This window comes from Triturus cristatus, chromosome 4_1 (assembly GCF_964204655.1).
Source record: "Triturus cristatus chromosome 4_1, aTriCri1.1, whole genome shotgun sequence".
NCBI lineage: Eukaryota > Metazoa > Chordata > Amphibia > Caudata > Salamandridae > Triturus > Triturus cristatus.
In genome coordinates, this window is record NC_140585.1 from 107,286,723 (window position 1) to 107,310,829 (window position 24,107).

General features: G+C 44.7%; 55 non-coding genes across 55 annotated transcripts; 15 read left to right on the top strand and 40 right to left on the bottom strand.

Annotated features, from left to right (window-relative positions):
- Nucleotides 1-13: 13 nt before the first annotated feature.
- Nucleotides 14-99, bottom strand: TRNAY-GUA (transfer RNA tyrosine (anticodon GUA)). Its single transcript is given in 2 exon segments — nt 14-49; nt 63-99. It is a non-coding gene; the product is annotated as a tRNA-Tyr (tRNA).
- Nucleotides 100-867: 768 nt separating this feature from the next.
- TRNAA-UGC (transfer RNA alanine (anticodon UGC)) lies at nt 868-939 on the bottom strand. The gene has a single exon. It is a non-coding gene; the product is annotated as a tRNA-Ala (tRNA).
- A 157-nt stretch (nt 940-1,096) lies between these two features.
- On the top strand, nt 1,097-1,169 carry TRNAM-CAU (transfer RNA methionine (anticodon CAU)). The gene has a single exon. It is a non-coding gene; the product is annotated as a tRNA-Met (tRNA).
- Nucleotides 1,170-1,569: 400 nt separating this feature from the next.
- On the bottom strand, nt 1,570-1,655 carry TRNAY-GUA (transfer RNA tyrosine (anticodon GUA)). The gene is given in 2 exon segments: nt 1,570-1,605; nt 1,619-1,655. It is a non-coding gene; the product is annotated as a tRNA-Tyr (tRNA).
- A 768-nt stretch (nt 1,656-2,423) lies between these two features.
- Nucleotides 2,424-2,495, bottom strand: TRNAA-UGC (transfer RNA alanine (anticodon UGC)). Its single transcript has one exon. It is a non-coding gene; the product is annotated as a tRNA-Ala (tRNA).
- Nucleotides 2,496-2,652: 157 nt separating this feature from the next.
- TRNAM-CAU (transfer RNA methionine (anticodon CAU)) lies at nt 2,653-2,725 on the top strand. The gene has a single exon. It is a non-coding gene; the product is annotated as a tRNA-Met (tRNA).
- Nucleotides 2,726-2,924: 199 nt separating this feature from the next.
- Nucleotides 2,925-2,996, bottom strand: TRNAA-UGC (transfer RNA alanine (anticodon UGC)). Its single transcript has one exon. It is a non-coding gene; the product is annotated as a tRNA-Ala (tRNA).
- A 129-nt stretch (nt 2,997-3,125) lies between these two features.
- On the bottom strand, nt 3,126-3,211 carry TRNAY-GUA (transfer RNA tyrosine (anticodon GUA)). Its single transcript is given in 2 exon segments — nt 3,126-3,161; nt 3,175-3,211. It is a non-coding gene; the product is annotated as a tRNA-Tyr (tRNA).
- A 768-nt stretch (nt 3,212-3,979) lies between these two features.
- Nucleotides 3,980-4,051, bottom strand: TRNAA-UGC (transfer RNA alanine (anticodon UGC)). Its single transcript has one exon. It is a non-coding gene; the product is annotated as a tRNA-Ala (tRNA).
- Nucleotides 4,052-4,208: 157 nt separating this feature from the next.
- On the top strand, nt 4,209-4,281 carry TRNAM-CAU (transfer RNA methionine (anticodon CAU)). Its single transcript has one exon. It is a non-coding gene; the product is annotated as a tRNA-Met (tRNA).
- A 199-nt stretch (nt 4,282-4,480) lies between these two features.
- TRNAA-UGC (transfer RNA alanine (anticodon UGC)) lies at nt 4,481-4,552 on the bottom strand. Its single transcript has one exon. It is a non-coding gene; the product is annotated as a tRNA-Ala (tRNA).
- Nucleotides 4,553-4,681: 129 nt separating this feature from the next.
- On the bottom strand, nt 4,682-4,767 carry TRNAY-GUA (transfer RNA tyrosine (anticodon GUA)). Its single transcript is given in 2 exon segments — nt 4,682-4,717; nt 4,731-4,767. It is a non-coding gene; the product is annotated as a tRNA-Tyr (tRNA).
- A 1,309-nt stretch (nt 4,768-6,076) lies between these two features.
- Nucleotides 6,077-6,148, bottom strand: TRNAA-UGC (transfer RNA alanine (anticodon UGC)). The gene has a single exon. It is a non-coding gene; the product is annotated as a tRNA-Ala (tRNA).
- A 157-nt stretch (nt 6,149-6,305) lies between these two features.
- TRNAM-CAU (transfer RNA methionine (anticodon CAU)) lies at nt 6,306-6,378 on the top strand. The gene has a single exon. It is a non-coding gene; the product is annotated as a tRNA-Met (tRNA).
- A 199-nt stretch (nt 6,379-6,577) lies between these two features.
- On the bottom strand, nt 6,578-6,649 carry TRNAA-UGC (transfer RNA alanine (anticodon UGC)). The gene has a single exon. It is a non-coding gene; the product is annotated as a tRNA-Ala (tRNA).
- A 129-nt stretch (nt 6,650-6,778) lies between these two features.
- Nucleotides 6,779-6,864, bottom strand: TRNAY-GUA (transfer RNA tyrosine (anticodon GUA)). Its single transcript is given in 2 exon segments — nt 6,779-6,814; nt 6,828-6,864. It is a non-coding gene; the product is annotated as a tRNA-Tyr (tRNA).
- A 768-nt stretch (nt 6,865-7,632) lies between these two features.
- TRNAA-UGC (transfer RNA alanine (anticodon UGC)) lies at nt 7,633-7,704 on the bottom strand. Its single transcript has one exon. It is a non-coding gene; the product is annotated as a tRNA-Ala (tRNA).
- A 157-nt stretch (nt 7,705-7,861) lies between these two features.
- Nucleotides 7,862-7,934, top strand: TRNAM-CAU (transfer RNA methionine (anticodon CAU)). Its single transcript has one exon. It is a non-coding gene; the product is annotated as a tRNA-Met (tRNA).
- Nucleotides 7,935-8,334: 400 nt separating this feature from the next.
- Nucleotides 8,335-8,420, bottom strand: TRNAY-GUA (transfer RNA tyrosine (anticodon GUA)). The gene is given in 2 exon segments: nt 8,335-8,370; nt 8,384-8,420. It is a non-coding gene; the product is annotated as a tRNA-Tyr (tRNA).
- Nucleotides 8,421-9,188: 768 nt separating this feature from the next.
- Nucleotides 9,189-9,260, bottom strand: TRNAA-UGC (transfer RNA alanine (anticodon UGC)). The gene has a single exon. It is a non-coding gene; the product is annotated as a tRNA-Ala (tRNA).
- Nucleotides 9,261-9,417: 157 nt separating this feature from the next.
- TRNAM-CAU (transfer RNA methionine (anticodon CAU)) lies at nt 9,418-9,490 on the top strand. Its single transcript has one exon. It is a non-coding gene; the product is annotated as a tRNA-Met (tRNA).
- Nucleotides 9,491-9,689: 199 nt separating this feature from the next.
- Nucleotides 9,690-9,761, bottom strand: TRNAA-UGC (transfer RNA alanine (anticodon UGC)). Its single transcript has one exon. It is a non-coding gene; the product is annotated as a tRNA-Ala (tRNA).
- A 129-nt stretch (nt 9,762-9,890) lies between these two features.
- Nucleotides 9,891-9,976, bottom strand: TRNAY-GUA (transfer RNA tyrosine (anticodon GUA)). The gene is given in 2 exon segments: nt 9,891-9,926; nt 9,940-9,976. It is a non-coding gene; the product is annotated as a tRNA-Tyr (tRNA).
- Nucleotides 9,977-10,744: 768 nt separating this feature from the next.
- On the bottom strand, nt 10,745-10,816 carry TRNAA-UGC (transfer RNA alanine (anticodon UGC)). The gene has a single exon. It is a non-coding gene; the product is annotated as a tRNA-Ala (tRNA).
- Nucleotides 10,817-10,973: 157 nt separating this feature from the next.
- Nucleotides 10,974-11,046, top strand: TRNAM-CAU (transfer RNA methionine (anticodon CAU)). Its single transcript has one exon. It is a non-coding gene; the product is annotated as a tRNA-Met (tRNA).
- Nucleotides 11,047-11,446: 400 nt separating this feature from the next.
- TRNAY-GUA (transfer RNA tyrosine (anticodon GUA)) lies at nt 11,447-11,532 on the bottom strand. The gene is given in 2 exon segments: nt 11,447-11,482; nt 11,496-11,532. It is a non-coding gene; the product is annotated as a tRNA-Tyr (tRNA).
- Nucleotides 11,533-12,300: 768 nt separating this feature from the next.
- TRNAA-UGC (transfer RNA alanine (anticodon UGC)) lies at nt 12,301-12,372 on the bottom strand. Its single transcript has one exon. It is a non-coding gene; the product is annotated as a tRNA-Ala (tRNA).
- A 157-nt stretch (nt 12,373-12,529) lies between these two features.
- On the top strand, nt 12,530-12,602 carry TRNAM-CAU (transfer RNA methionine (anticodon CAU)). The gene has a single exon. It is a non-coding gene; the product is annotated as a tRNA-Met (tRNA).
- Nucleotides 12,603-12,801: 199 nt separating this feature from the next.
- On the bottom strand, nt 12,802-12,873 carry TRNAA-UGC (transfer RNA alanine (anticodon UGC)). Its single transcript has one exon. It is a non-coding gene; the product is annotated as a tRNA-Ala (tRNA).
- Nucleotides 12,874-13,002: 129 nt separating this feature from the next.
- Nucleotides 13,003-13,088, bottom strand: TRNAY-GUA (transfer RNA tyrosine (anticodon GUA)). The gene is given in 2 exon segments: nt 13,003-13,038; nt 13,052-13,088. It is a non-coding gene; the product is annotated as a tRNA-Tyr (tRNA).
- A 1,309-nt stretch (nt 13,089-14,397) lies between these two features.
- TRNAA-UGC (transfer RNA alanine (anticodon UGC)) lies at nt 14,398-14,469 on the bottom strand. The gene has a single exon. It is a non-coding gene; the product is annotated as a tRNA-Ala (tRNA).
- A 157-nt stretch (nt 14,470-14,626) lies between these two features.
- TRNAM-CAU (transfer RNA methionine (anticodon CAU)) lies at nt 14,627-14,699 on the top strand. Its single transcript has one exon. It is a non-coding gene; the product is annotated as a tRNA-Met (tRNA).
- Nucleotides 14,700-15,100: 401 nt separating this feature from the next.
- TRNAY-GUA (transfer RNA tyrosine (anticodon GUA)) lies at nt 15,101-15,186 on the bottom strand. Its single transcript is given in 2 exon segments — nt 15,101-15,136; nt 15,150-15,186. It is a non-coding gene; the product is annotated as a tRNA-Tyr (tRNA).
- Nucleotides 15,187-15,954: 768 nt separating this feature from the next.
- On the bottom strand, nt 15,955-16,026 carry TRNAA-UGC (transfer RNA alanine (anticodon UGC)). Its single transcript has one exon. It is a non-coding gene; the product is annotated as a tRNA-Ala (tRNA).
- A 157-nt stretch (nt 16,027-16,183) lies between these two features.
- On the top strand, nt 16,184-16,256 carry TRNAM-CAU (transfer RNA methionine (anticodon CAU)). The gene has a single exon. It is a non-coding gene; the product is annotated as a tRNA-Met (tRNA).
- Nucleotides 16,257-16,455: 199 nt separating this feature from the next.
- TRNAA-UGC (transfer RNA alanine (anticodon UGC)) lies at nt 16,456-16,527 on the bottom strand. The gene has a single exon. It is a non-coding gene; the product is annotated as a tRNA-Ala (tRNA).
- Nucleotides 16,528-16,656: 129 nt separating this feature from the next.
- On the bottom strand, nt 16,657-16,742 carry TRNAY-GUA (transfer RNA tyrosine (anticodon GUA)). Its single transcript is given in 2 exon segments — nt 16,657-16,692; nt 16,706-16,742. It is a non-coding gene; the product is annotated as a tRNA-Tyr (tRNA).
- A 768-nt stretch (nt 16,743-17,510) lies between these two features.
- On the bottom strand, nt 17,511-17,582 carry TRNAA-UGC (transfer RNA alanine (anticodon UGC)). Its single transcript has one exon. It is a non-coding gene; the product is annotated as a tRNA-Ala (tRNA).
- A 157-nt stretch (nt 17,583-17,739) lies between these two features.
- On the top strand, nt 17,740-17,812 carry TRNAM-CAU (transfer RNA methionine (anticodon CAU)). The gene has a single exon. It is a non-coding gene; the product is annotated as a tRNA-Met (tRNA).
- Nucleotides 17,813-18,011: 199 nt separating this feature from the next.
- TRNAA-CGC (transfer RNA alanine (anticodon CGC)) lies at nt 18,012-18,083 on the bottom strand. Its single transcript has one exon. It is a non-coding gene; the product is annotated as a tRNA-Ala (tRNA).
- Nucleotides 18,084-18,212: 129 nt separating this feature from the next.
- On the bottom strand, nt 18,213-18,298 carry TRNAY-GUA (transfer RNA tyrosine (anticodon GUA)). Its single transcript is given in 2 exon segments — nt 18,213-18,248; nt 18,262-18,298. It is a non-coding gene; the product is annotated as a tRNA-Tyr (tRNA).
- Nucleotides 18,299-19,066: 768 nt separating this feature from the next.
- On the bottom strand, nt 19,067-19,138 carry TRNAA-UGC (transfer RNA alanine (anticodon UGC)). The gene has a single exon. It is a non-coding gene; the product is annotated as a tRNA-Ala (tRNA).
- Nucleotides 19,139-19,295: 157 nt separating this feature from the next.
- Nucleotides 19,296-19,368, top strand: TRNAM-CAU (transfer RNA methionine (anticodon CAU)). Its single transcript has one exon. It is a non-coding gene; the product is annotated as a tRNA-Met (tRNA).
- A 199-nt stretch (nt 19,369-19,567) lies between these two features.
- On the bottom strand, nt 19,568-19,639 carry TRNAA-UGC (transfer RNA alanine (anticodon UGC)). Its single transcript has one exon. It is a non-coding gene; the product is annotated as a tRNA-Ala (tRNA).
- Nucleotides 19,640-19,768: 129 nt separating this feature from the next.
- TRNAY-GUA (transfer RNA tyrosine (anticodon GUA)) lies at nt 19,769-19,854 on the bottom strand. The gene is given in 2 exon segments: nt 19,769-19,804; nt 19,818-19,854. It is a non-coding gene; the product is annotated as a tRNA-Tyr (tRNA).
- Nucleotides 19,855-20,622: 768 nt separating this feature from the next.
- Nucleotides 20,623-20,694, bottom strand: TRNAA-UGC (transfer RNA alanine (anticodon UGC)). Its single transcript has one exon. It is a non-coding gene; the product is annotated as a tRNA-Ala (tRNA).
- Nucleotides 20,695-20,851: 157 nt separating this feature from the next.
- TRNAM-CAU (transfer RNA methionine (anticodon CAU)) lies at nt 20,852-20,924 on the top strand. Its single transcript has one exon. It is a non-coding gene; the product is annotated as a tRNA-Met (tRNA).
- A 199-nt stretch (nt 20,925-21,123) lies between these two features.
- On the bottom strand, nt 21,124-21,195 carry TRNAA-UGC (transfer RNA alanine (anticodon UGC)). The gene has a single exon. It is a non-coding gene; the product is annotated as a tRNA-Ala (tRNA).
- A 129-nt stretch (nt 21,196-21,324) lies between these two features.
- On the bottom strand, nt 21,325-21,410 carry TRNAY-GUA (transfer RNA tyrosine (anticodon GUA)). Its single transcript is given in 2 exon segments — nt 21,325-21,360; nt 21,374-21,410. It is a non-coding gene; the product is annotated as a tRNA-Tyr (tRNA).
- A 768-nt stretch (nt 21,411-22,178) lies between these two features.
- On the bottom strand, nt 22,179-22,250 carry TRNAA-UGC (transfer RNA alanine (anticodon UGC)). The gene has a single exon. It is a non-coding gene; the product is annotated as a tRNA-Ala (tRNA).
- Nucleotides 22,251-22,407: 157 nt separating this feature from the next.
- TRNAM-CAU (transfer RNA methionine (anticodon CAU)) lies at nt 22,408-22,480 on the top strand. The gene has a single exon. It is a non-coding gene; the product is annotated as a tRNA-Met (tRNA).
- Nucleotides 22,481-22,679: 199 nt separating this feature from the next.
- TRNAA-UGC (transfer RNA alanine (anticodon UGC)) lies at nt 22,680-22,751 on the bottom strand. The gene has a single exon. It is a non-coding gene; the product is annotated as a tRNA-Ala (tRNA).
- Nucleotides 22,752-22,880: 129 nt separating this feature from the next.
- On the bottom strand, nt 22,881-22,966 carry TRNAY-GUA (transfer RNA tyrosine (anticodon GUA)). Its single transcript is given in 2 exon segments — nt 22,881-22,916; nt 22,930-22,966. It is a non-coding gene; the product is annotated as a tRNA-Tyr (tRNA).
- A 768-nt stretch (nt 22,967-23,734) lies between these two features.
- Nucleotides 23,735-23,806, bottom strand: TRNAA-UGC (transfer RNA alanine (anticodon UGC)). The gene has a single exon. It is a non-coding gene; the product is annotated as a tRNA-Ala (tRNA).
- A 157-nt stretch (nt 23,807-23,963) lies between these two features.
- TRNAM-CAU (transfer RNA methionine (anticodon CAU)) lies at nt 23,964-24,036 on the top strand. Its single transcript has one exon. It is a non-coding gene; the product is annotated as a tRNA-Met (tRNA).
- Nucleotides 24,037-24,107: the final 71 nt, after the last annotated feature.

Consider the following 24,107-nt stretch of genomic DNA (forward strand, 5'->3'; position numbering starts at 1 on the left):
TCGAAGCACAAAATCCTTCGAGCCGGATTTGAACCAGCGACCTAAGGATGTCTGACTTTATGCTACAGTCCTCCGCTCTACCAACTGAGCTATCGAAGGAGTGGCTGAAGTATCTTTCAGCGCTGTAATTATCTCTCGCTCAAGAAAGGTTGTGGGGGTGGGGATCAGGAGCAGATCGATGAAAATCATGAACATTACCTGCAGCTCCCTCTCAAAGTCACCAGTTCTTAGAGCACACTGTAAGGTACGTCTTATCACCCCAAAGGAGGATTTCAGACCAAAGTTCATGTTCTGTCTTGGCTTGGGGATAAGCAGGGGTGCTCCAAATTTCAATTTTACAGAAAGGAAAGGAACTTTGATACAAAGACCTTGGGCAGCATTGGTGGCAAATGGATGGCTGCGCGGAACCATGAAAGAAATGACAGAAAGTTATGGGAGTCATTACTACGCACCCAGCATCAAGAAAGTGCATTTTGGATGCATTTTCAAAAGGAAAGAGAACGGAAAAATCTGTAGATTGAAGGTGATTGAGATAAACAAAATATTCCGTTTTTCTAAAAGCTACTGTAAAGAGTCTCTGGTTTAGAAGAAGAACCCTTACCAATGATCAAGAGAGATGCGACAGATTTCTATCATCAAAGCATTATGGTTGTCAAGATGAATCATCACTTTGATGTCTTCAACAAGTAGGATTCTTTTGATCTATAATCATCAAAAATGAGATAGCCCCATTTCATGGGATTTTTCAAGGCAAACGTCTGACAGATTAAGCGGGGTCCTCATCCCGGTTGGAGGACATATCTCTTCCTTCATCATGATGCCAGCCTAGCTTTCGGCCCAAAATCCAAGGTAAGCATGGCAAAAGTCTGGAGATGCCGGGGATTGAACCCGGGGCCTCATACATGCAAAGCATGCGCTCTACCACTGAGCTACATCCCCACTTCTGCAAGGTTTGACTGTATGATTGGAAACCCTGCATTGAACCGACGGCCACATCACCCCATTCGACTCTGCAGTATACAATGTCAGTCAGGAAAATCCTTCAGCCTTGTACCTGGATGATCTTCATGGTCTTATGTACAGATGCCTATATACAGCCTTCTTAGCGCAGTAGGCAGCGCGTCAGTCTCATAATCTGAAGGTCCTGAGTTCGATCCTCAGAGAGGGCATTTATTTCCTTCTTTTGGAATGCAAAATTCTCCGATTTTCTTGAAATGCGCAAACTATGCCTAGTTCAAAGATTTTTCCAAAGCAAATGTCTGACTATTTAAGTGGGGCTCTCACCCCAACTGCATGACAAACTTCTTCTTTCTGCATGATGGCAGGCTAGCCTTCTGGAAAAAAGCCAAGATAAGGAACAGAGGCTCCTGGAGATGCCGGGGATTGAACCCGGGACCTCATACATGCAAAGGATGCGCTCTACCACTGAGCTACATCCCCACTTTTGCACTCGAGCTGTTTGATGGATGCAAGGAATCCCTGAAACCCAGGGACTGCAAAGTCTCGATCATAATCAATGGAAGGTATTGTTTGAATAAAAGTGAAAGATATGGAAATCGAAGCAAAAAATCCTTCGAGCCGGATTTGAACCAGCGACCTAAGGATGTCTGACTTTATGCTACAGTCCTCCGCTCTACCAACTGAGCTATCGAAGGAGTGGCTGAAGTATCTTTCAGCGCTGTAATTATCTCTCGCTCAAGAAAGGTTGTGGGGGTGGGGATCAGGAGCAGATCGATGAAAATCATGAACATTACCTGCAGCTCCCTCTCAAAGTCACCAGTTCTTAGAGCACACTGTAAGGTACGTCTTATCACCCCAAAGGAGGATTTCAGACCAAAGTTCATGTTCTGTCTTGGCTTGGGGATAAGCAGGGGTGCTCCAAATTTCAATTTTACAGAAAGGAAAGGAACTTTGATACAAAGACCTTGGGCAGCATTGGTGGCAAATGGATGGCTGCGCGGAACCATGAAAGAAATGACAGAAAGTTATGGGAGTCATTACTACGCACCCAGCATCAAGAACGTGCATTTTGGATGCATTTTCAAAAGGAAAGAGAACGGAAAAATCTGTAGATTGAAGGTGATTGAGATAAACAAAATATTCCGTTTTTCTAAAAGCTACTGTAAAGAGTCTCTGGTTTAGAAGAAGAACCCTTACCAATGATCAAGAGAGATGCGACAGATTTCTATCATCAAAGCATTATGGTTGTCAAGATGAATCATCACTTTGATGTCTTCAACAAGTAGGATTCTTTTGATCTATAATCATCAAAAATGAGATAGCCCCATTTCATGGGATTTTTCAAGGCAAACGTCTGACAGATTAAGCGGGGTCCTCATCCCGGTTGGAGGACATATCTCTTCCTTCATCATGATGCCAGCCTAGCTTTCGGCCCAAAATCCAAGGTAAGCATGGCAAAAGTCTGGAGATGCCGGGGATTGAACCCGGGGCCTCATACATGCAAAGCATGCGCTCTACCACTGAGCTACATCCCCACTTCTGCAAGGTTTGACTGTATGATTGGAAACCCTGCATTGAACCGACGGCCACATCACCCCATTCGACTCTGCAGTATACAATGTCAGTCAGGAAAATCCTTCAGCCTTGTACCTGGATGATCTTCATGGTCTTATGTACAGATGCCTATATACAGCCTTCTTAGCGCAGTAGGCAGCGCGTCAGTCTCATAATCTGAAGGTCCTGAGTTCGATCCTCAGAGAGGGCATTTATTTCCTTCTTTTGGAATGCAAAATTCTCCGATTTTCTTGAAATGCGCAAACTATGCCTAGTTCAAAGATTTTTCCAAAGCAAATGTCTGACTATTTAAGTGGGGCTCTCACCCCAACTGCATGACAAACTTCTTCTTTCTGCATGATGGCAGGCTAGCCTTCTGGAAAAAAGCCAAGATAAGGAACAGAGGCTCCTGGAGATGCCGGGGATTGAACCCGGGACCTCATACATGCAAAGCATGCGCTCTACCACTGAGCTACATCCCCACTTTTGCACTCGAGCTGTTTGATGGATGCAAGGAATCCCTGAAACCCAGGGACTGCAAAGTCTCGATCATAATCAATGGAAGGTATTGTTTGAATAAAAGTGAAAGATATGGAAATCGAAGCAAAAAATCCTTCGAGCCGGATTTGAACCAGCGACCTAAGGATGTCTGACTTTATGCTACAGTCCTCCGCTCTACCAACTGAGCTATCGAAGGAGTGGCTGAAGTATCTTTCAGCGCTGTAATTATCTCTCGCTCAAGAAAGGTTGTGGGGGTGGGGATCAGGAGCAGATCGATGAAAATCATGAACATTACCTGCAGCTCCCTCTCAAAGTCACCAGTTCTTAGAGCACACTGTAAGGTACGTCTTATCACCCCAAAGGAGGATTTCAGACCAAAGTTCATGTTCTGTCTTGGCTTGGGGATAAGCAGGGGTGCTCCAAATTTCAATTTTACAGAAAGGAAAGGAACTTTGATACAAAGACCTTGGGCAGCATTGGTGGCAAATGGATGGCTGCGCGGAACCATGAAAGAAATGACAGAAAGTTATGGGAGTCATTACTACGCACCCAGCATCAAGAACGTGCATTTTGGATGCATTTTCAAAAGGAAAGAGAACGGAAAAATCTGTAGATTGAAGGTGATTGAGATAAACAAAATATTCCGTTTTTCTAAAAGCTACTGTAAAGAGTCTCTGGTTTAGAAGAAGAACCCTTACCAATGATCAAGAGAGATGCGACAGATTTCTATCATCAAAGCATTATGGTTGTCAAGATGAATCATCACTTTGATGTCTTCAACAAGTAGGATTCTTTTGATCTATAATCATCAAAAATGAGATAGCCCCATTTCATGGGATTTTTCAAGGCAAACGTCTGACAGATTAAGCGGGGTCCTCATCCCGGTTGGAGGACATATCTCTTCCTTCATCATGATGCCAGCCTAGCTTTCGGCCCAAAATCCAAGGTAAGCATGGCAAAAGTCTGGAGATGCCGGGGATTGAACCCGGGGCCTCATACATGCAAAGCATGCGCTCTACCACTGAGCTACATCCCCACTTCTGCAAGGTTTGACTGTATGATTGGAAACCCTGCATTGAACCGACGGCCACATCACCCCATTCGACTCTGCAGTATACAATGTCAGTCAGGAAAATCCTTCAGCCTTGTACCTGGATGATCTTCATGGTCTTATGTACAGATGCCTATATACAGCCTTCTTAGCGCAGTAGGCAGCGCGTCAGTCTCATAATCTGAAGGTCCTGAGTTCGATCCTCAGAGAGGGCATTTATTTCCTTCTTTTGGAATGCAAAATTCTCCGATTTTCTTGAAATGCGCAAACTATGCATAGTTCAAAGATTTTTCCAAAGCAAATGTCTGACTATTTAAGTGGGGCTCTCACCCCAACTGCATGACAAACTTCTTCTTTCTGCATGATGGCAGGCTAGCCTTCTGGAAAAAAGCCAAGATAAGGAACAGAGGCTCCTGGAGATGCCGGGGATTGAACCCGGGACCTCATACATGCAAAGCATGCGCTCTACCACTGAGCTACATCCCCACTTTTGCACTCGAGCTGTTTGATGGATGCAAGGAATCCCTGAAACCCAGGGACTGCAAAGTCTCGATCATAATCAATGGAAGGTATTGTTTGAATAAAAGTGAAATATATGGAAATCGAAGCACAAAATCCTTCGAGCCGGATTTGAACCAGCGACCTAAGGATGTCTGACTTTATGCTACAGTCCTCCGCTCTACCAACTGAGCTATCGAAGGAGTGGCTGAAGTATCTTTCAGCGCTGTAATTATCTCTCGCTCAAGAAAGGTTGTGGGGGTGGGGATCAGGAGCAGATCGATGAAAATCATGAACATTACCTGCAGCTCCCTCTCAAAGTCACCAGTTCTTAGAGCACACTGTAAGGTACGTCTTATCACCCCAAAGGAGGATTTCAGACCAAAGTTCATGTTCTGTCTTGGCTTGGGGATAAGCAGGGGTGCTCCAAATTTCAATTTTACAGAAAGGAAAGGAACTTTGATACAAAGACCTTGGGCAGCATTGGTGGCAAATGGATGGCTGCGCGGAACCATGAAAGAAATGACAGAAAGTTATGGGAGTCATTACTACGCACCCAGCATCAAGAAAGTGCATTTTGGATGCATTTTCAAAAGGAAAGAGAACGGAAAAATCTGTAGATTGAAGGTGATTGAGATAAACAAAATATTCCGTTTTTCTAAAAGCTACTGTAAAGAGTCTCTGGTTTAGAAGAAGAACCCTTACCAATGATCAAGAGAGATGCGACAGATTTCTATCATCAAAGCATTATGGTTGTCAAGATGAATCATCACTTTGATGTCTTCAACAAGTAGGATTCTTTTGATCTATAATCATCAAAAATGAGATAGCCCCATTTCATGGGATTTTTCAAGGCAAACGTCTGACAGATTAAGCGGGGTCCTCATCCCGGTTGGAGGACATATCTCTTCCTTCATCATGATTAGGCCTGGGCAAAAATTTCGTTCCGTTCGCGGAAATTGCGATAATTTGACATTTTTGCGTTCCGCGGAGAGCGCGAAAATGTCAAAAATTCCGGTTTCCGCAGCTTGGCGATAATTTGTTTCTTGCTCGCGCTGTAAAATGATACATTCTCGCGCGCGCGCGATCGCCTTACCTGAATCCCTGCGTTCGCCGACAAGTTTTCTTGATCCGGTCGCGTTCTCCATGAGATGTTGTATTGTTTTTAGCCATTTGCGCTGTCTCGCGACAGTTCGCGCCCGCAGTGACGTCATGCGTCGCGCGATCACGTCTTTCTTCTCGCGATCATGCACCGCGAGAACAACTCAAAACAAGATGGCCGCGCCCGCAAGCAGCCACATGGGTAAGTTGGCGACCCGCAACCATGCAGAAAATCGCGCGAACATGCCGGAAAAAAACTTCCGCATCTTCGCGATATTTCTGCTTGTTTGCGATAATTTTAAACATTCTCGCGATAATTTGCGAAGGTTAATTCCGCAAATTCCGCCCACCCCTAATCATGATGCCAGCCTAGCTTTCGGCCCAAAATCCAAGGTAAGCATGGCAAAAGTCTGGAGATGCCGGGGATTGAACCCGGGGCCTCATACATGCAAAGCATGCGCTCTACCACTGAGCTACATCCCCACTTCTGCAAGGTTTGACTGTATGATTGGAAACCCTGCATTGAACCGACGGCCACATCACCCCATTCGACTCTGCAGTATACAATGTCAGTCAGGAAAATCCTTCAGCCTTGTACCTGGATGATCTTCATGGTCTTATGTACAGATGCCTATATACAGCCTTCTTAGCGCAGTAGGCAGCGCGTCAGTCTCATAATCTGAAGGTCCTGAGTTCGATCCTCAGAGAGGGCATTTATTTCCTTCTTTTGGAATGCAAAATTCTCCGATTTTCTTGAAATGCGCAAACTATGCCTAGTTCAAAGATTTTTCCAAAGCAAATGTCTGACTATTTAAGTGGGGCTCTCACCCCAACTGCATGACAAACTTCTTCTTTCTGCATGATGGCAGGCTAGCCTTCTGGAAAAAAGCCAAGATAAGGAACAGAGGCTCCTGGAGATGCCGGGGATTGAACCCGGGACCTCATACATGCAAAGCATGCGCTCTACCACTGAGCTACATCCCCACTTTTGCACTCGAGCTGTTTGATGGATGCAAGGAATCCCTGAAACCCAGGGACTGCAAAGTCTCGATCATAATCAATGGAAGGTATTGTTTGAATAAAAGTGAAAGATATGGAAATCGAAGCAAAAAATCCTTCGAGCCGGATTTGAACCAGCGACCTAAGGATGTCTGACTTTATGCTACAGTCCTCCGCTCTACCAACTGAGCTATCGAAGGAGTGGCTGAAGTATCTTTCAGCGCTGTAATTATCTCTCGCTCAAGAAAGGTTGTGGGGGTGGGGATCAGGAGCAGATCGATGAAAATCATGAACATTACCTGCAGCTCCCTCTCAAAGTCACCAGTTCTTAGAGCACACTGTAAGGTACGTCTTATCACCCCAAAGGAGGATTTCAGACCAAAGTTCATGTTCTGTCTTGGCTTGGGGATAAGCAGGGGTGCTCCAAATTTCAATTTTACAGAAAGGAAAGGAACTTTGATACAAAGACCTTGGGCAGCATTGGTGGCAAATGGATGGCTGCGCGGAACCATGAAAGAAATGACAGAAAGTTATGGGAGTCATTACTACGCACCCAGCATCAAGAACGTGCATTTTGGATGCATTTTCAAAAGGAAAGAGAACGGAAAAATCTGTAGATTGAAGGTGATTGAGATAAACAAAATATTCCGTTTTTCTAAAAGCTACTGTAAAGAGTCTCTGGTTTAGAAGAAGAACCCTTACCAATGATCAAGAGAGATGCGACAGATTTCTATCATCAAAGCATTATGGTTGTCAAGATGAATCATCACTTTGATGTCTTCAACAAGTAGGATTCTTTTGATCTATAATCATCAAAAATGAGATAGCCCCATTTCATGGGATTTTTCAAGGCAAACGTCTGACAGATTAAGCGGGGTCCTCATCCCGGTTGGAGGACATATCTCTTCCTTCATCATGATGCCAGCCTAGCTTTCGGCCCAAAATCCAAGGTAAGCATGGCAAAAGTCTGGAGATGCCGGGGATTGAACCCGGGGCCTCATACATGCAAAGCATGCGCTCTACCACTGAGCTACATCCCCACTTCTGCAAGGTTTGACTGTATGATTGGAAACCCTGCATTGAACCGACGGCCACATCACCCCATTCGACTCTGCAGTATACAATGTCAGTCAGGAAAATCCTTCAGCCTTGTACCTGGATGATCTTCATGGTCTTATGTACAGATGCCTATATACAGCCTTCTTAGCGCAGTAGGCAGCGCGTCAGTCTCATAATCTGAAGGTCCTGAGTTCGATCCTCAGAGAGGGCATTTATTTCCTTCTTTTGGAATGCAAAATTCTCCGATTTTCTTGAAATGCGCAAACTATGCATAGTTCAAAGATTTTTCCAAAGCAAATGTCTGACTATTTAAGTGGGGCTCTCACCCCAACTGCATGACAAACTTCTTCTTTCTGCATGATGGCAGGCTAGCCTTCTGGAAAAAAGCCAAGATAAGGAACAGAGGCTCCTGGAGATGCCAGGGATTGAACCCGGGACCTCATACATGCAAAGGATGCGCTCTACCACTGAGCTACATCCCCACTTTTGCACTCGAGCTGTTTGATGGATGCAAGGAATCCCTGAAACCCAGGGACTGCAAAGTCTCGATCATAATCAATGGAAGGTATTGTTTGAATAAAAGTGAAAGATATGGAAATCGAAGCAAAAAATCCTTCGAGCCGGATTTGAACCAGCGACCTAAGGATGTCTGACTTTATGCTACAGTCCTCCGCTCTACCAACTGAGCTATCGAAGGAGTGGCTGAAGTATCTTTCAGCGCTGTAATTATCTCTCGCTCAAGAAAGGTTGTGGGGGTGGGGATCAGGAGCAGATCGATGAAAATCATGAACATTACCTGCAGCTCCCTCTCAAAGTCACCAGTTCTTAGAGCACACTGTAAGGTACGTCTTATCACCCCAAAGGAGGATTTCAGACCAAAGTTCATGTTCTGTCTTGGCTTGGGGATAAGCAGGGGTGCTCCAAATTTCAATTTTACAGAAAGGAAAGGAACTTTGATACAAAGACCTTGGGCAGCATTGGTGGCAAATGGATGGCTGCGCGGAACCATGAAAGAAATGACAGAAAGTTATGGGAGTCATTACTACGCACCCAGCATCAAGAACGTGCATTTTGGATGCATTTTCAAAAGGAAAGAGAACGGAAAAATCTGTAGATTGAAGGTGATTGAGATAAACAAAATATTCCGTTTTTCTAAAAGCTACTGTAAAGAGTCTCTGGTTTAGAAGAAGAACCCTTACCAATGATCAAGAGAGATGCGACAGATTTCTATCATCAAAGCATTATGGTTGTCAAGATGAATCATCACTTTGATGTCTTCAACAAGTAGGATTCTTTTGATCTATAATCATCAAAAATGAGATAGCCCCATTTCATGGGATTTTTCAAGGCAAACGTCTGACAGATTAAGCGGGGTCCTCATCCCGGTTGGAGGACATATCTCTTCCTTCATCATGATGCCAGCCTAGCTTTCGGCCCAAAATCCAAGGTAAGCATGGCAAAAGTCTGGAGATGCCGGGGATTGAACCCGGGGCCTCATACATGCAAAGCATGCGCTCTACCACTGAGCTACATCCCCACTTCTGCAAGGTTTGACTGTATGATTGGAAACCCTGCATTGAACCGACGGCCACATCACCCCATTCGACTCTGCAGTATACAATGTCAGTCAGGAAAATCCTTCAGCCTTGTACCTGGATGATCTTCATGGTCTTATGTACAGATGCCTATATACAGCCTTCTTAGCGCAGTAGGCAGCGCGTCAGTCTCATAATCTGAAGGTCCTGAGTTCGATCCTCAGAGAGGGCATTTATTTCCTTCTTTTGGAATGCAAAATTCTCCGATTTTCTTGAAATGCGCAAACTATGCCTAGTTCAAAGATTTTTCCAAAGCAAATGTCTGACTATTTAAGTGGGGCTCTCACCCCAACTGCATGACAAACTTCTTCTTTCTGCATGATGGCAGGCTAGCCTTCTGGAAAAAAGCCAAGATAAGGAACAGAGGCTCCTGGAGATGCCGGGGATTGAACCCGGGACCTCATACATGCAAAGCATGCGCTCTACCACTGAGCTACATCCCCACTTTTGCACTCGAGCTGTTTGATGGATGCAAGGAATCCCTGAAACCCAGGGACTGCAAAGTCTCGATCATAATCAATGGAAGGTATTGTTTGAATAAAAGTGAAAGATATGGAAATCGAAGCAAAAAATCCTTCGAGCCGGATTTGAACCAGCGACCTAAGGATGTCTGACTTTATGCTACAGTCCTCCGCTCTACCAACTGAGCTATCGAAGGAGTGGCTGAAGTATCTTTCAGCGCTGTAATTATCTCTCGCTCAAGAAAGGTTGTGGGGGTGGGGATCAGGAGCAGATCGATGAAAATCATGAACATTACCTGCAGCTCCCTCTCAAAGTCACCAGTTCTTAGAGCACACTGTAAGGTACGTCTTATCACCCCAAAGGAGGATTTCAGACCAAAGTTCATGTTCTGTCTTGGCTTGGGGATAAGCAGGGGTGCTCCAAATTTCAATTTTACAGAAAGGAAAGGAACTTTGATACAAAGACCTTGGGCAGCATTGGTGGCAAATGGATGGCTGCGCGGAACCATGAAAGAAATGACAGAAAGTTATGGGAGTCATTACTACGCACCCAGCATCAAGAACGTGCATTTTGGATGCATTTTCAAAAGGAAAGAGAACGGAAAAATCTGTAGATTGAAGGTGATTGAGATAAACAAAATATTCCGTTTTTCTAAAAGCTACTGTAAAGAGTCTCTGGTTTAGAAGAAGAACCCTTACCAATGATCAAGAGAGATGCGACAGATTTCTATCATCAAAGCATTATGGTTGTCAAGATGAATCATCACTTTGATGTCTTCAACAAGTAGGATTCTTTTGATCTATAATCATCAAAAATGAGATAGCCCCATTTCATGGGATTTTTCAAGGCAAACGTCTGACAGATTAAGCGGGGTCCTCATCCCGGTTGGAGGACATATCTCTTCCTTCATCATGATGCCAGCCTAGCTTTCGGCCCAAAATCCAAGGTAAGCATGGCAAAAGTCTGGAGATGCCGGGGATTGAACCCGGGGCCTCATACATGCAAAGCATGCGCTCTACCACTGAGCTACATCCCCACTTCTGCAAGGTTTGACTGTATGATTGGAAACCCTGCATTGAACCGACGGCCACATCACCCCATTCGACTCTGCAGTATACAATGTCAGTCAGGAAAATCCTTCAGCCTTGTACCTGGATGATCTTCATGGTCTTATGTACAGATGCCTATATACAGCCTTCTTAGCGCAGTAGGCAGCGCGTCAGTCTCATAATCTGAAGGTCCTGAGTTCGATCCTCAGAGAGGGCATTTATTTCCTTCTTTTGGAATGCAAAATTCTCCGATTTTCTTGAAATGCGCAAACTATGCCTAGTTCAAAGATTTTTCCAAAGCAAATGTCTGACTATTTAAGTGGGGCTCTCACCCCAACTGCATGACAAACTTCTTCTTTCTGCATGATGGCAGGCTAGCCTTCTGGAAAAAAGCCAAGATAAGGAACAGAGGCTCCTGGAGATGCCAGGGATTGAACCCGGGACCTCATACATGCAAAGCATGCGCTCTACCACTGAGCTACATCCCCACTTTTGCACTCGAGCTGTTTGATGGATGCAAGGAATCCCTGAAACCCAGGGACTGCAAAGTCTCGATCATAATCAATGGAAGGTATTGTTTGAATAAAAGTGAAAGATATGGAAATCGAAGCAAAAAATCCTTCGAGCCGGATTTGAACCAGCGACCTAAGGATGTCTGACTTTATGCTACAGTCCTCCGCTCTACCAACTGAGCTATCGAAGGAGTGGCTGAAGTGTCTTTCAGCGCTGTAATTATCTCTCGCTCAAGAAAGGTTGTGGGGGTGGGGATCAGGAGCAGATCGATGAAAATCATGAACATTACCTGCAGCTCCCTCTCAAAGTCACCAGTTCTTAGAGCACACTGTAAGGTACGTCTTATCACCCCAAAGGAGGATTTCAGACCAAAGTTCATGTTCTGTCTTGGCTTGGGGATAAGCAGGGGTGCTCCAAATTTCAATTTTACAGAAAGGAAAGGAACTTTGATACAAAGACCTTGGGCAGCATTGGTGGCAAATGGATGGCTGCGCGGAACCATGAAAGAAATGACAGAAAGTTATGGGAGTCATTACTACGCACCCAGCATCAAGAACGTGCATTTTGGATGCATTTTCAAAAGGAAAGAGAACGGAAAAATCTGTAGATTGAAGGTGATTGAGATAAACAAAATATTCCGTTTTTCTAAAAGCTACTGTAAAGAGTCTCTGGTTTAGAAGAAGAACCCTTACCAATGATCAAGAGAGATGCGACAGATTTCTATCATCAAAGCATTATGGTTGTCAAGATGAATCATCACTTTGATGTCTTCAACAAGTAGGATTCTTTTGATCTATAATCATCAAAAATGAGATAGCCCCATTTCATGGGATTTTTCAAGGCAAACGTCTGACAGATTAAGCGGGGTCCTCATCCCGGTTGGAGGACATATCTCTTCCTTCATCATGATGCCAGCCTAGCTTTCGGCCCAAAATCCAAGGTAAGCATGGCAAAAGTCTGGAGATGCCGGGGATTGAACCCGGGGCCTCATACATGCAAAGCATGCGCTCTACCACTGAGCTACATCCCCACTTCTGCAAGGTTTGACTGTATGATTGGAAACCCTGCATTGAACCGACGGCCACATCACCCCATTCGACTCTGCAGTATACAATGTCAGTCAGGAAAATCCTTCAGCCTTGTACCTGGATGATCTTCATGGTCTTATGTACAGATGCCTATATACAGCCTTCTTAGCGCAGTAGGCAGCGCGTCAGTCTCATAATCTGAAGGTCCTGAGTTCGATCCTCAGAGAGGGCATTTATTTCCTTCTTTTGGAATGCAAAATTCTCCGATTTTCTTGAAATGCGCAAACTATGCCTAGTTCAAAGATTTTTCCAAAGCAAATGTCTGACTATTTAAGTGGGGCTCTCACCCCAACTGCATGACAAACTTCTTCTTTCTGCATGATGGCAGGCTAGCCTTCTGGAAAAAAGCCAAGATAAGGAACAGAGGCTCCTGGAGATGCCGGGGATTGAACCCGGGACCTCATACATGCAAAGCATGCGCTCTACCACTGAGCTACATCCCCACTTTTGCACTCGAGCTGTTTGATGGATGCAAGGAATCCCTGAAACCCAGGGACTGCAAAGTCTCGATCATAATCAATGGAAGGTATTGTTTGAATAAAAGTGAAATATATGGAAATCGAAGCACAAAATCCTTCGAGCCGGATTTGAACCAGCGACCTAAGGATGTCTGACTTTATGCTACAGTCCTCCGCTCTACCAACTGAGCTATCGAAGGAGTGGCTGAAGTATCTTTCAGCGCTGTAATTATCTCTCGCTCAAGAAAGGTTGTGGGGGTGGGGATCAGGAGCAGATCGATGAAAATCATGAACATTACCTGCAGCTCCCTCTCAAAGTCACCAGTTCTTAGAGCACACTGTAAGGTACGTCTTATCACCCCAAAGGAGGATTTCAGACCAAAGTTCATGTTCTGTCTTGGCTTGGGGATAAGCAGGGGTGCTCCAAATTTCAATTTTACAGAAAGGAAAGGAACTTTGATACAAAGACCTTGGGCAGCATTGGTGGCAAATGGATGGCTGCGCGGAACCATGAAAGAAATGACAGAAAGTTATGGGAGTCATTACTACGCACCCAGCATCAAGAAAGTGCATTTTGGATGCATTTTCAAAAGGAAAGAGAACGGAAAAATCTGTAGATTGAAGGTGATTGAGATAAACAAAATATTCCGTTTTTCTAAAAGCTACTGTAAAGAGTCTCTGGTTTAGAAGAAGAACCCTTACCAATGATCAAGAGAGATGCGACAGATTTCTATCATCAAAGCATTATGGTTGTCAAGATGAATCATCACTTTGATGTCTTCAACAAGTAGGATTCTTTTGATCTATAATCATCAAAAATGAGATAGCCCCATTTCATGGGATTTTTCAAGGCAAACGTCTGACAGATTAAGCGGGGTCCTCATCCCGGTTGGAGGACATATCTCTTCCTTCATCATGATTAGGCCTGGGCAAAAATTTCGTTCCGTTCGCGGAAATTGCGATAATTTGACATTTTTGCGTTCCGCGGAGAGCGCGAAAATGTCAAAAATTCCGGTTTCCGCAGCTTGGCGATAATTTGTTTCTTGCTCGCGCTGTAAAATGATACATTCTCGCGCGCGCGCGATCGCCTTACCTGAATCCCTGCGTTCGCCGACAAGTTTTCTTGATCCGGTCGCGTTCTCCATGAGATGTTGTATTGTTTTTAGCCATTTGCGCTGTCTCGCGACAGTTCGCGCCCGCAGTGACGTCATGCGTCGCGCGATCACGTCTTTCTTCTCGCGATCATGCACCGCGAGAACAACTCAAAACAAGATGGCCGCGCCCGCAAGCAGCCACATGGGTAAGTTGGCGACCCGCAACCATGCAGAAAATCGCGCGAACATGCCGGAAAAAAACTTCCGCATCTTCGCGATATTTCTGCTTGTTTGCGATAATTTTAAACATTCTCGCGATAATTTGCGAAGGTTAATTCCGCAAATTCCGCCCACCCCTAATCATGATGCCAGCCTAGCTTTCGGCCCAAAATCCAAGGTAAGCATGGCAAAAGTCTGGAGATGCCGGGGATTGAACCCGGGGCCTCATACATGCAAAGCATGCGCTCTACCACTGAGCTACATCCCCACTTCTGCAAGGTTTGACTGTATGATTGGAAACCCTGCATTGAACCGACGGCCACATCACCCCATTCGACTCTGCAGTATACAATGTCAGTCAGGAAAATCCTTCAGCCTTGTACCTGGATGATCTTCATGGTCTTATGTACAGATGCCTATATACAGCCTTCTTAGCGCAGTAGGCAGCGCGTCAGTCTCATAATCTGAAGGTCCTGAGTTCGATCCTCAGAGAGGGCATTTATTTCCTTCTTTTGGAATGCAAAATTCTCCGATTTTCTTGAAATGCGCAAACTATGCCTAGTTCAAAGATTTTTCCAAAGCAAATGTCTGACTATTTAAGTGGGGCTCTCACCCCAACTGCATGACAAACTTCTTCTTTCTGCATGATGGCAGGCTAGCCTTCTGGAAAAAAGCCAAGATAAGGAACAGAGGCTCCTGGAGATGCCGGGGATTGAACCCCGGGACCTCATACATGCAAAGCATGCGCTCTACCACTGAGCTACATCCCCACTTTTGCACTCGAGCTGTTTGATGGATGCAAGGAATCCCTGAAACCCAGGGACTGCAAAGTCTCGATCATAATCAATGGAAGGTATTGTTTGAATAAAAGTGAAAGATATGGAAATCGAAGCAAAAAATCCTTCGAGCCGGATTTGAACCAGCGACCTAAGGATGTCTGACTTTATGCTACAGTCCTCCGCTCTACCAACTGAGCTATCGAAGGAGTGGCTGAAGTGTCTTTCAGCGCTGTAATTATCTCTCGCTCAAGAAAGGTTGTGGGGGTGGGGATCAGGAGCAGATCGATGAAAATCATGAACATTACCTGCAGCTCCCTCTCAAAGTCACCAGTTCTTAGAGCACACTGTAAGGTACGTCTTATCACCCCAAAGGAGGATTTCAGACCAAAGTTCATGTTCTGTCTTGGCTTGGGGATAAGCAGGGGTGCTCCAAATTTCAATTTTACAGAAAGGAAAGGAACTTTGATACAAAGACCTTGGGCAGCATTGGTGGCAAATGGATGGCTGCGCGGAACCATGAAAGAAATGACAGAAAGTTATGGGAGTCATTACTACGCACCCAGCATCAAGAACGTGCATTTTGGATGCATTTTCAAAAGGAAAGAGAACGGAAAAATCTGTAGATTGAAGGTGATTGAGATAAACAAAATATTCCGTTTTTCTAAAAGCTACTGTAAAGAGTCTCTGGTTTAGAAGAAGAACCCTTACCAATGATCAAGAGAGATGCGACAGATTTCTATCATCAAAGCATTATGGTTGTCAAGATGAATCATCACTTTGATGTCTTCAACAAGTAGGATTCTTTTGATCTATAATCATCAAAAATGAGATAGCCCCATTTCATGGGATTTTTCAAGGCAAACGTCTGACAGATTAAGCGGGGTCCTCATCCCGGTTGGAGGACATATCTCTTCCTTCATCATGATGCCAGCCTAGCTTTCGGCCCAAAATCCAAGGTAAGCATGGCAAAAGTCTGGAGATGCCGGGGATTGAACCCGGGGCCTCATACATGCAAAGCATGCGCTCTACCACTGAGCTACATCCCCACTTCTGCAAGGTTTGACTGTATGATTGGAAACCCTGCATTGAACCGACGGCCACATCACCCCATTCGACTCTGCAGTATACAATGTCAGTCAGGAAAATCCTTCAGCCTTGTACCTGGATGATCTTCATGGTCTTATGTACAGATGCCTATATACAGCCTTCTTAGCGCAGTAGGCAGCGCGTCAGTCTCATAATCTGAAGGTCCTGAGTTCGATCCTCAGAGAGGGCATTTATTTCCTTCTTTTGGAATGCAAAATTCTCCGATTTTCTTGAAATGCGCAAACTATGCCTAGTTCAAAGATTTTTCCAAAGCAAATGTCTGACTATTTAAGTGGGGCTCTCACCCCAACTGCATGACAAACTTCTTCTTTCTGCATGATGGCAGGCTAGCCTTCTGGAAAAAAGCCAAGATAAGGAACAGAGGCTCCTGGAGATGCCGGGGATTGAACCCGGGACCTCATACATGCAAAGCATGCGCTCTACCACTGAGCTACATCCCCACTTTTGCACTCGAGCTGTTTGATGGATGCAAGGAATCCCTGAAACCCAGGGACTGCAAAGTCTCGATCATAATCAATGGAAGGTATTGTTTGAATAAAAGTGAAAGATATGGAAATCGAAGCAAAAAATCCTTCGAGCCGGATTTGAACCAGCGACCTAAGGATGTCTGACTTTATGCTACAGTCCTCCGCTCTACCAACTGAGCTATCGAAGGAGTGGCTGAAGTATCTTTCAGCGCTGTAATTATCTCTCGCTCAAGAAAGGTTGTGGGGGTGGGGATCAGGAGCAGATCGATGAAAATCATGAACATTACCTGCAGCTCCCTCTCAAAGTCACCAGTTCTTAGAGCACACTGTAAGGTACGTCTTATCACCCCAAAGGAGGATTTCAGACCAAAGTTCATGTTCTGTCTTGGCTTGGGGATAAGCAGGGGTGCTCCAAATTTCAATTTTACAGAAAGGAAAGGAACTTTGATACAAAGACCTTGGGCAGCATTGGTGGCAAATGGATGGCTGCGCGGAACCATGAAAGAAATGACAGAAAGTTATGGGAGTCATTACTACGCACCCAGCATCAAGAAAGTGCATTTTGGATGCATTTTCAAAAGGAAAGAGAACGGAAAAATCTGTAGATTGAAGGTGATTGAGATAAACAAAATATTCCGTTTTTCTAAAAGCTACTGTAAAGAGTCTCTGGTTTAGAAGAAGAACCCTTACCAATGATCAAGAGAGATGCGACAGATTTCTATCATCAAAGCATTATGGTTGTCAAGATGAATCATCACTTTGATGTCTTCAACAAGTAGGATTCTTTTGATCTATAATCATCAAAAATGAGATAGCCCCATTTCATGGGATTTTTCAAGGCAAACGTCTGACAGATTAAGCGGGGTCCTCATCCCGGTTGGAGGACATATCTCTTCCTTCATCATGATGCCAGCCTAGCTTTCGGCCCAAAATCCAAGGTAAGCATGGCAAAAGTCTGGAGATGCCGGGGATTGAACCCGGGGCCTCATACATGCAAAGCATGCGCTCTACCACTGAGCTACATCCCCACTTCTGCAAGGTTTGACTGTATGATTGGAAACCCTGCATTGAACCGACGGCCACATCACCCCATTCGACTCTGCAGTATACAATGTCAGTCAGGAAAATCCTTCAGCCTTGTACCTGGATGATCTTCATGGTCTTATGTACAGATGCCTATATACAGCCTTCTTAGCGCAGTAGGCAGCGCGTCAGTCTCATAATCTGAAGGTCCTGAGTTCGATCCTCAGAGAGGGCATTTATTTCCTTCTTTTGGAATGCAAAATTCTCCGATTTTCTTGAAATGCGCAAACTATGCCTAGTTCAAAGATTTTTCCAAAGCAAATGTCTGACTATTTAAGTGGGGCTCTCACCCCAACTGCATGACAAACTTCTTCTTTCTGCATGATGGCAGGCTAGCCTTCTGGAAAAAAGCCAAGATAAGGAACAGAGGCTCCTGGAGATGCCGGGGATTGAACCCGGGACCTCATACATGCGAAGCATGCGCTCTACCACTGAGCTACATCCCCACTTTTGCACTCGAGCTGTTTGATGGATGCAAGGAATCCCTGAAACCCAGGGACTGCAAAGTCTCGATCATAATCAATGGAAGGTATTGTTTGAATAAAAGTGAAATATATGGAAATCGAAGCACAAAATCCTTCGAGCCGGATTTGAACCAGCGACCTAAGGATGTCTGACTTTATGCTACAGTCCTCCGCTCTACCAACTGAGCTATCGAAGGAGTGGCTGAAGTATCTTTCAGCGCTGTAATTATCTCTCGCTCAAGAAAGGTTGTGGGGGTGGGGATCAGGAGCAGATCGATGAAAATCATGAACATTACCTGCAGCTCCCTCTCAAAGTCACCAGTTCTTAGAGCACACTGTAAGGTACGTCTTATCACCCCAAAGGAGGATTTCAGACCAAAGTTCATGTTCTGTCTTGGCTTGGGGATAAGCAGGGGTGCTCCAAATTTCAATTTTACAGAAAGGAAAGGAACTTTGATACAAAGACCTTGGGCAGCATTGGTGGCAAATGGATGGCTGCGCGGAACCATGAAAGAAATGACAGAAAGTTATGGGAGTCATTACTACGCACCCAGCATCAAGAACGTGCATTTTGGATGCATTTTCAAAAGGAAAGAGAACGGAAAAATCTGTAGATTGAAGGTGATTGAGATAAACAAAATATTCCGTTTTTCTAAAAGCTACTGTAAAGAGTCTCTGGTTTAGAAGAAGAACCCTTACCAATGATCAAGAGAGATGCGACAGATTTCTATCATCAAAGCATTATGGTTGTCAAGATGAATCATCACTTTGATGTCTTCAACAAGTAGGATTCTTTTGATCTATAATCATCAAAAATGAGATAGCCCCATTTCATGGGATTTTTCAAGGCAAACGTCTGACAGATTAAGCGGGGTCCTCATCCCGGTTGGAGGACATATCTCTTCCTTCATCATGATGCCAGCCTAGCTTTCGGCCCAAAATCCAAGGTAAGCATGGCAAAAGTCTGGAGATGCCGGGGATTGAACCCGGGGCCTCATACATGCAAAGCATGCGCTCTACCACTGAGCTACATCCCCACTTCTGCAAGGTTTGACTGTATGATTGGAAACCCTGCATTGAACCGACGGCCACATCACCCCATTCGACTCTGCAGTATACAATGTCAGTCAGGAAAATCCTTCAGCCTTGTACCTGGATGATCTTCATGGTCTTATGTACAGATGCCTATATACAGCCTTCTTAGCGCAGTAGGCAGCGCGTCAGTCTCATAATCTGAAGGTCCTGAGTTCGATCCTCAGAGAGGGCATTTATTTCCTTCTTTTGGAATGCAAAATTCTCCGATTTTCTTGAAATGCGCAAACTATGCCTAGTTCAAAGATTTTTCCAAAGCAAATGTCTGACTATTTAAGTGGGGCTCTCACCCCAACTGCATGACAAACTTCTTCTTTCTGCATGATGGCAGGCTAGCCTTCTGGAAAAAAGCCAAGATAAGGAACAGAGGCTCCTGGAGATGCCGGGGATTGAACCCGGGACCTCATACATGCAAAGCATGCGCTCTACCACTGAGCTACATCCCCACTTTTGCACTCGAGCTGTTTGATGGATGCAAGGAATCCCTGAAACCCAGGGACTGCAAAGTCTCGATCATAATCAATGGAAGGTATTGTTTGAATAAAAGTGAAAGATATGGAAATCGAAGCAAAAAATCCTTCGAGCCGGATTTGAACCAGCGACCTAAGGATGTCTGACTTTATGCTACAGTCCTCCGCTCTACCAACTGAGCTATCGAAGGAGTGGCTGAAGTATCTTTCAGCGCTGTAATTATCTCTCGCTCAAGAAAGGTTGTGGGGGTGGGGATCAGGAGCAGATCGATGAAAATCATGAACATTACCTGCAGCTCCCTCTCAAAGTCACCAGTTCTTAGAGCACACTGTAAGGTACGTCTTATCACCCCAAAGGAGGATTTCAGACCAAAGTTCATGTTCTGTCTTGGCTTGGGGATAAGCAGGGGTGCTCCAAATTTCAATTTTACAGAAAGGAAAGGAACTTTGATACAAAGACCTTGGGCAGCATTGGTGGCAAATGGATGGCTGCGCGGAACCATGAAAGAAATGACAGAAAGTTATGGGAGTCATTACTACGCACCCAGCATCAAGAACGTGCATTTTGGATGCATTTTCAAAAGGAAAGAGAACGGAAAAATCTGTAGATTGAAGGTGATTGAGATAAACAAAATATTCCGTTTTTCTAAAAGCTACTGTAAAGAGTCTCTGGTTTAGAAGAAGAACCCTTACCAATGATCAAGAGAGATGCGACAGATTTCTATCATCAAAGCATTATGGTTGTCAAGATGAATCATCACTTTGATGTCTTCAACAAGTAGGATTCTTTTGATCTATAATCATCAAAAATGAGATAGCCCCATTTCATGGGATTTTTCAAGGCAAACGTCTGACAGATTAAGCGGGGTCCTCATCCCGGTTGGAGGACATATCTCTTCCTTCATCATGATGCCAGCCTAGCTTTCGGCCCAAAATCCAAGGTAAGCATGGCAAAAGTCTGGAGATGCCGGGGATTGAACCCGGGGCCTCATACATGCAAAGCATGCGCTCTACCACTGAGCTACATCCCCACTTCTGCAAGGTTTGACTGTATGATTGGAAACCCTGCATTGAACCGACGGCCACATCACCCCATTCGACTCTGCAGTATACAATGTCAGTCAGGAAAATCCTTCAGCCTTGTACCTGGATGATCTTCATGGTCTTATGTACAGATGCCTATATACAGCCTTCTTAGCGCAGTAGGCAGCGCGTCAGTCTCATAATCTGAAGGTCCTGAGTTCGATCCTCAGAGAGGGCATTTATTTCCTTCTTTTGGAATGCAAAATTCTCCGATTTTCTTGAAATGCGCAAACTATGCCTAGTTCAAAGATTTTTCCAAAGCAAATGTCTGACTATTTAAGTGGGGCTCTCACCCCAACTGCATGACAAACTTCTTCTTTCTGCATGATGGCAGGCTAGCCTTCTGGAAAAAAGCCAAGATAAGGAACAGAGGCTCCTGGAGATGCCGGGGATTGAACCCGGGACCTCATACATGCAAAGCATGCGCTCTACCACTGAGCTACATCCCCACTTTTGCACTCGAGCTGTTTGATGGATGCAAGGAATCCCTGAAACCCAGGGACTGCAAAGTCTCGATCATAATCAATGGAAGGTATTGTTTGAATAAAAGTGAAAGATATGGAAATCGAAGCAAAAAATCCTTCGAGCCGGATTTGAACCAGCGACCTAAGGATGTCTGACTTTATGCTACAGTCCTCCGCTCTACCAACTGAGCTATCGAAGGAGTGGCTGAAGTATCTTTCAGCGCTGTAATTATCTCTCGCTCAAGAAAGGTTGTGGGGGTGGGGATCAGGAGCAGATCGATGAAAATCATGAACATTACCTGCAGCTCCCTCTCAAAGTCACCAGTTCTTAGAGCACACTGTAAGGTACGTCTTATCACCCCAAAGGAGGATTTCAGACCAAAGTTCATGTTCTGTCTTGGCTTGGGGATAAGCAGGGGTGCTCCAAATTTCAATTTTACAGAAAGGAAAGGAACTTTGATACAAAGACCTTGGGCAGCATTGGTGGCAAATGGATGGCTGCGCGGAACCATGAAAGAAATGACAGAAAGTTATGGGAGTCATTACTACGCACCCAGCATCAAGAAAGTGCATTTTGGATGCATTTTCAAAAGGAAAGAGAACGGAAAAATCTGTAGATTGAAGGTGATTGAGATAAACAAAATATTCCGTTTTTCTAAAAGCTACTGTAAAGAGTCTCTGGTTTAGAAGAAGAACCCTTACCAATGATCAAGAGAGATGCGACAGATTTCTATCATCAAAGCATTATGGTTGTCAAGATGAATCATCACTTTGATGTCTTCAACAAGTAGGATTCTTTTGATCTATAATCATCAAAAATGAGATAGCCCCATTTCATGGGATTTTTCAAGGCAAACGTCTGACAGATTAAGCGGGGTCCTCATCCCGGTTGGAGGACATATCTCTTCCTTCATCATGATGCCAGCCTAGCTTTCGGCCCAAAATCCAAGGTAAGCATGGCAAAAGTCTGGAGATGCCGGGGATTGAACCCGGGGCCTCATACATGCAAAGCATGCGCTCTACCACTGAGCTACATCCCCACTTCTGCAAGGTTTGACTGTATGATTGGAAACCCTGCATTGAACCGACGGCCACATCACCCCATTCGACTCTGCAGTATACAATGTCAGTCAGGAAAATCCTTCAGCCTTGTACCTGGATGATCTTCATGGTCTTATGTACAGATGCCTATATACAGCCTTCTTAGCGCAGTAGGCAGCGCGTCAGTCTCATAATCTGAAGGTCCTGAGTTCGATCCTCAGAGAGGGCATTTATTTCCTTCTTTTGGAATGCAAAATTCTCCGATTTTCTTGAAATGCGCAAACTATGCCTAGTTCAAAGATTTTTCCAAAGCAAATGTCTGACTATTTAAGTGGGGCTCTCACCCCAACTGCATGACAAACTTCTTCTTTCTGCATGATGGCAGGCTAGCCTTCTGGAAAAAAGCCAAGATAAGGAACAGAGGCTCCTGGAGATGCCGGGGATTGAACCCGGGACCTCATACATGCAAAGCATGCGCTCTACCACTGAGCTACATCCCCACTTTTGCACTCGAGCTGTTTGATGGATGCAAGGAATCCCTGAAACCCAGGGACTGCAAAGTCTCGATCATAATCAATGGAAGGTATTGTTTGAATAAAAGTGAAAGATATGGAAATCGAAGCAAAAAATCCTTCGAGCCGGATTTGAACCAGCGACCTAAGGATGTCTGACTTTATGCTACAGTCCTCCGCTCTACCAACTGAGCTATCGAAGGAGTGGCTGAAGTATCTTTCAGCGCTGTAATTATCTCTCGCTCAAGAAAGGTTGTGGGGGTGGGGATCAGGAGCAGATCGATGAAAATCATGAACATTACCTGCAGCTCCCTCTCAAAGTCACCAGTTCTTAGAGCACACTGTAAGGTACGTCTTATCACCCCAAAGGAGGATTTCAGACCAAAGTTCATGTTCTGTCTTGGCTTGGGGATAAGCAGGGGTGCTCCAAATTTCAATTTTACAGAAAGGAAAGGAACTTTGATACAAAGACCTTGGGCAGCATTGGTGGCAAATGGATGGCTGCGCGGAACCATGAAAGAAATGACAGAAAGTTATGGGAGTCATTACTACGCACCCAGCATCAAGAACGTGCATTTTGGATGCATTTTCAAAAGGAAAGAGAAAGGAAAAATCTGTAGATTGAAGGTGATTGAGATAAACAAAATATTCCGTTTTTCTAAAAGCTACTGTAAAGAGTCTCTGGTTTAGAAGAAGAACCCTTACCAATGATCAAGAGAGATGCGACAGATTTCTATCATCAAAGCATTATGGTTGTCAAGATGAATCATCACTTTGATGTCTTCAACAAGTAGGATTCTTTTGATCTATAATCATCAAAAATGAGATAGCCCCATTTCATGGGATTTTTCAAGGCAAACGTCTGACAGATTAAGCGGGGTCCTCATCCCGGTTGGAGGACATATCTCTTCCTTCATCATGATGCCAGCCTAGCTTTCGGCCCAAAATCCAAGGTAAGCATGGCAAAAGTCTGGAGATGCCGGGGATTGAACCCGGGGCCTCATACATGCAAAGCATGCGCTCTACCACTGAGCTACATCCCCACTTCTGCAAGGTTTGACTGTATGATTGGAAACCCTGCATTGAACCGACGGCCACATCACCCCATTCGACTCTGCAGTATACAATGTCAGTCAGGAAAATCCTTCAGCCTTGTACCTGGATGATCTTCATGGTCTTATGTACAGATGCCTATATACAGCCTTCTTAGCGCAGTAGGCAGCGCGTCAGTCTCATAATCTGAAGGTCCTGAGTTCGATCCTCAGAGAGGGCATTTATTTCCTTCTTTTGGAATGCAAAATTCTCCGATTTTCTTGAAATGCGCAAACTATGCCTAGTTCAAAG